At 42.1% G+C, this 6,108-nt stretch overlaps 1 long non-coding RNA gene across 1 annotated transcript; it reads left to right on the top strand.

Annotated features, from left to right (window-relative positions):
• The first annotated feature begins 5,095 nt into the window (after positions 1-5,095).
• LOC103476271 (uncharacterized) lies at positions 5,096-5,898 on the top strand. Its single transcript, XR_535435.2, has 2 exons — positions 5,096-5,753; positions 5,827-5,898. It is a non-coding gene; the product is annotated as an uncharacterized LOC103476271 (long non-coding RNA).
• Positions 5,899-6,108: the final 210 nt, after the last annotated feature.

Genomic DNA, 6,108 nt, shown 5'->3' with positions numbered 1-6,108 from the left:
AAAAAAATAGGCTAAAAACGAAAGACCAAGAAAAAAAAAATCAATTACCGTCCGTATTATCTTGGAAGAGTCGTTAATTTAATGGAATAATTGGTCGGGACACGAAAGGGCTAATTGCCATGATGAAACCAAATTTCTAACATGAAAGAAGAAATAAATGAATCTAGATGGTGCACTTGAAAGGCCTCCAGAATCTGGGGACACTTTCAAAGAGGGGTTTTTATATTCTTGGTTGGGTTCTCCCTGGGCTCCGACTGGCAGGCTCAAAAGGAAGAAAACAGGCGTAATTTGATTGGAGAAGAGATCTCTTTTAACTCCATGTCAGCTGGAGAAAATAGAACGAGGAAGAGCAGAGCCAACCGAGGGAAACTGGGCGGAAGTTTCTGTAATAATGCTTGAAAATGAAACACAGTTCAGGGTATCATAAATGGTTGACATAAATTTAAAATGAAGCGTGTAAAATAGAAAGCTACAAGAAAGTTAAGAATCCTTAAGATATGCCTACATGTCATATATGAAATGTAAGGAAAAACTGGAAAGGTTACTCATATTATTTCAAAAAGCTATTTAGGATATTTTCACACAGCAGAATTTGATTAGGGGCCCCATTTGAGAACGTCACCACAACTAACAGGAGTCAAGACAGATTTGCTGGAACCTGGGAGAGACGGTTGAGTTTGACTGGATGAGCTTGAAAGCAGTCAGAGATAATTGTTCTCTTTTTTTAACAAACAAATCCAAACACAAACTCAGCATTGGACTGTAACTATGGTGACTCAACAATCAAACAGTGGAGATAATTCTTTGCATTTTCACAAAGTAAACTTGTAAATCGTAACTGTTACTCAAATAAGTCTACTTTTAAATGCTGCTAAAACTTTTTTTGAAAATCTAAGAAACCTTTTTCACTCTTAACCAACAAACCACTTTGATCAGGAGTGGAGCTCTCCTGATCTTTGGGCCTCAGGTCCCTTTAATCCAAGTTGCAGCACAATTTGTAACCAATAAATGAAATCACAAACCTAGAGGGAAGAATATTTGATACCCAGTGGTGTTTCTGTCAAAATTTGATAGAAATCTGTATAACTGAGCAAGGTTCAAGGTCATGAGAGGTCAAGGGTGAACATGTTGAAAAAAGGGAATTCTGAAGTCAACATTATTCAGCAGCAGTGGTGGGCACCATTAACCCTATGGCTACATGGCTGATGCTAAGGCATTAAATTCAACCATGTGTCAATGGCATGTATTCAAATATTACTCTTAAGAATGTCAGATTTGTGATTACACTCCAATCTGTACAGTTTGCAGTTCAGGACATGATTCTTTGGAGCAGAACACAAGAACAAACTACAGAACTGAGCACGAATGAATTAGGTTATATGGCAACAAACAATAATGAACACGGAGAAATAAATGAATCTGACAAAACCTACTGAACATAAATAAACCACATGGAGATGATCAGTTCACCAATCAAGTTATGAAAACAATAATAAACATTTTATTTTGTCAAACGCCATCGCTAATATCATCGACCCGTGTTGGTCCAGTGAATTTGGGTTGAAAGCAACTCTAAACAGGTGGGATTTTAGCTCTGATTTAAAGGAACTCAGTGTTTCAGTGTTTCAGCTGTTCTGCAGTTTTCTGGAAGTTTATTCCAGGTGAATGAAGTTGAATGTTGCTGTTTTGAAATGATCAAAACACAAAAGAAAACCAAACTAAAGATTGAGTCCTGTTGAATAGTGGCAGAAGGGAATACTGGTACACTTTTGGAGTTAACCAATTTTAAAAATGTAAAAACTATTAAGCAGAGTAACTTTAGGGTAAGCTTCCTGCCTGATAATGACATTTAAGGACTTTGTTAAAAAATTGAACTGAATAAGACCATCCATCTCCTGCCATCAGTTGGCAGAGAATAAAGAAACTTGGATCTTGCTGTTCACATTGGCCAGATTGTTTTCGTTTGAGCAACTGTGATGTTTGGCAGTGACATCTGAGCGACCCCAGAGAGAGAGACAAGACACAACAGCTTCCGGCCACTCTTGGCCTCCCCACCTCTTTAACAGCCCTGAAGACGACTGCACGGCCAAGTGGCAGCACTTCAGAAACCAAGATGGTGGCCTGCTCCTGCTGCTCCTGTCTAAATATAATGTCAGAGCTGCATTAAGGACAAAAACATGCACCATTAGTCTCCCAATCATTCCATTGCCTCTATCTCAAACTCAACTTCAAAGTTTTCGATTCTTTGCACCCAAAGCACCTGGTTTCACCATTAAAGGGGTCGTGTTGTACAACTGCATCAAAAACAGGCAACTTTGCTAACCAAATACGGACACCCACTGGAAGTTTCTGCTGATTGATGTATGTTTTCTGCCTTTTGATCAGCGATTATCTCGAATGAATAATTTAAAGTACTAAAAAGTTAATAAAAATCTCTCCGATTTGGACTTCTGAGACGAAAGAGAACATTTGATGGACACGGAAGGACGCCCGTTGGTGGAGCGGACGTGGCGGCGTTGGGAAATAAACATGAAAAAGGATGACAGGGAACCGGACAGAGGACGGGCGGAGGGAGAGGCGAGCGTGGAAGAGGAACGCTGTAAGAGGAGGAGGAGAGGTGTGGCGGAACGGGCCAAGGGGAACCCGCCCCACTAATTGGTACTTAACACCCGTGCCGAGCAGAACTGTTGCTATCATAAGAAATTGATGAATTAACTGAGTGAGGGATGGGCAGAGAGAGAGCAGGAGACTGTGGGACGGCTGAAAGAGAGAGAGGGGGTTCTGAATCTTTTAAGAGGATAACTTACTTGGGCAAAACAGCTGTTTATGCATTATTTGTGCGGCGAGCCATTTACCGCCGTTTAGGATAAAAAATAAAAAAAAAACCTTGGTTCCCGGGCTGCAGGAGTTGCCCACAGGGACACAGAAGGGTTTGGGAAGGACCCGGCAGCCCATCAGTCACTGATAAGAAAGGATGAAAAATTAATTTGTTAGTAGTTTCGTTTTAAAGACTCAGATATTGGCCTGTCAGTCTGTGATGTTTCGTTTAAGTGACAAACTGGCATGCAGGGATTCATGCAAAAGGAATCAGGGACAAATGAATGCAGGAAAAGTTTATGGAGCCATCCACTTTTTTGTCCAAGTGGATCAGATTAGCTTCAAATTGTTATATCTTAATAAACTAGTCTTCATCCTCCAATGACAAACTGTCGTAGACTGCAGAAAGGTCAGCGGCAGAACTGATGAATAAAAGTTTCTTTTGAGAGATTTTTTAGCTTTTGTAGAATTAAAGTAAATCAAATTGTTTTTATTTTTGTAAAAATACTTTTATTTTGAATATAACAAAATAAGCCCGATGTTCCTGCGTCATTTTCTTTAAAGATTCCACAATTTGATGGCAAGATTTCAGTTCTTGTGGTTTAAACACGGAACCTGCAAAAAAAACTGCAAGGAAGAAAGGAACAAAAGGAAGGGACAAATAATAAATGAGGGGAGGACAGATGGAAGGAAATGAACGAGGTAAACCAGGTGAAAGTAAGGATGCAAAAAGGAAAGGAGGAGGTAAGACACAGGGAAGGATACAGGAAAGTGAAGAAAGAAAGTAAGCAAGGAAGAAAGGAAGGAAGAAAGGAAGGAAGAGGGGAGAACAAGAATGCAAACATGGAAGCAATGAAAGAAAGGACAAAAAGGACAGGAAATAGGACACAAGAAAGGAGGGAGAGACACAAGGTAGGATTCAAGAAGGCAAAGAAGGAAAGGGCACAAGGAAGAATATAAGGAAACATAATAGGAATGATGCAAAAAGGACTGAAGGTATGACAAGGAAAATAGAAGCTACAGAAGGAAACAGGAAAAGAAAGGATTGACAACAAAATGACTGAATGAAGAACACAAGGAAGAAATGAGAGAATGACAGCAGGAAGGAGGATGGAGGTAAGGAAGAAAATAGAGGAAACAAAGGAAGACACAAAAAGAGGAAAGGATGGAGGTAGGACACTTGGACAGGTTTTCCTTGGAAAAAAGTTTTCAGAATCGGTAGGGTAAAAGTTGAATGAAAAAAAAGTTCTGTATGCAAGTCAAGCATAAAGACATACCAGCCAATCACTGACACACGTTCTTATTCCTGAAACAGGCTGCAGGACGAAACCTGGAAAAATCCCAATAAAGCAAAACAAAAACATACAAACTCCACTCAGGAGCATCCGGGCTCCACTGGTTTTGACCAAATCTTCACTGACATTCCCTTCATTGTTTCCGCTTCATCCAACTCTTCACTTCGTACACAACCTGCAGGGTAAAGTGTGGTTCAAGTATGAAAACTCAGCTTCAAAGTGAAGTTATCAGCAGAGAAATCCTGGCTTGTTGAACAAAGCCTTCTACCTTTGAGTCTCCTTATCGCCAAGGGTGGTTGATTTTCTGTCTCTGCTTTTGTTAGGAATAACTTGTGGGGAAAATCGTTGAAGCAAAATGAAATGCAAATGTCTTCTTTTTAGTTTGCTGGTGTAAGAATGCATTTTGTTTCTCTAGTCTTACATAAAAAACTAGTACAAATTAATGAAATTAAATAAAAAATATGTATAGTTCTTTACTCAGGAATTCATGTTAAAATCTAAGAAAAGGCTGGATTTATTAAGTCCTGGATACGTTTCTCTGTGTTGTAAGTGTGGAGAACACCGGTGCAGTAGAGGTGTGTCATGCCATGAATTGAAGGACGGGTAATGACCTCCCTAAACTCTGTCTAGAGGGACGATTTAAACCCGCCACTGTTTCACTTTGATGTCTTCAAAGAAAGCCTTGAAGTCGACGCTGGAGAATCACACGACATGCAGTAAAACATGCGCCGTCACACATCTTCAAATGCCTTCGCCTGTCACTCAAAAGTCCCAGACACAGACTGCAGCTCTGCGTAAAAACAGGAAAAGAGGGAAGTTAATGTGAGCCAACCGGCAAACATAAACAAAATCTCCAATAAAAGGAAGGGGTTTGAATAATGTGTGGATGTTAGATACTATTGATTTTGAAGTATAGGTGAAATAAGTTGTTCCAAGCTGCAGATTTGGGAACCAAACAGCAACTTGCTATGTGATCATTGTCAGGGTCTGTTTGTCCTCCCCTTTTCCTAGTTTCTTAGTTTGTTTTCCTTTAGTTAGTTTTATTTCCACCTGTCCCTGGAACCACCACTTCTCAAGACATCCAGCAGATGTCACCCATGCTCCACCCCTGAGAAGTGTCCTGGTTCAACCCGGACACACACCTGCAGCTGGTTTAGAGGGCGTGGACCTGCGATATAAGCAGCAGCTACACTCCGTCTCACCGCCTGAGTGTTTGCCTACCACGGTAACCAGCGTTCCAGAAAGAGGCCTTCTGTGATTACTCTCGTCTAACCCTTGTTGTCTCCCTCGCCAGATTCTCCCGCCGTCTTCTAGTTGTTTCCCGGAAACCAGCTGCCCCCCGCATTCGTGTAAGTCTGTCTCCCCGCTGTGGATCACCTCCCTCCTGTGTGATTTCCCGACGCTGCCGGTGTTCCCGGTCAGACGCCACTCCCTGTGTGTGTGTGCGTGATCTCCCCTCGTCGATCCCTCCCCGGGATTTCCCCTTCGGGACGCTACGGGCCAGGAGGCCCACGCCCGAACTTCCCGGAGGACCGCCTGGACGGATCAGGCTCCAGGCCGTGCCCGACATCAGAGCTAAGCATCGCTCGTCAACGGACACTCGGCTCGCGCTCCGCTTCGCCCCTAATACCTCCACGCCAAGTAAGCTGACCTCAGTCATTTCCTGGAGAAACTCCGCTGAGTTCTCGCTAACCCTGCTTTTTCCCGTTGGCAGTAGAAGAACCGGTCCGCCGATTCGGCTTCGCCACCAGCTCCCTGATCCTTCAATAAACATTATTGTTTCTGACTCGCTCTGTCTGACTGTGTTCTTGCATGTGGGTTCGCAACCTTAAAACCGACATGACAATCATTTGAGGAACGTGGACAAAATCCTAACTCCGTGCACATTTTTCTCTCAAATCTGTAATTTTATAAAACTGTTGGGAAAATCTAGAAATCTACGTTTGAAAACGTGCTATAGCTCGAAAGGAAAACTTTGTTGAATTCTTTGCCGCTG

The sequence above is a fragment of the Poecilia reticulata genome, linkage group LG14 (genome assembly GCF_000633615.1).
Source record: "Poecilia reticulata strain Guanapo linkage group LG14, Guppy_female_1.0+MT, whole genome shotgun sequence".
Lineage (NCBI taxonomy): Eukaryota > Metazoa > Chordata > Actinopteri > Cyprinodontiformes > Poeciliidae > Poecilia > Poecilia reticulata.
Note: the sequence above shows the minus strand (reverse complement) of the source record. Positions and strands in the feature narration are given on the sequence as shown.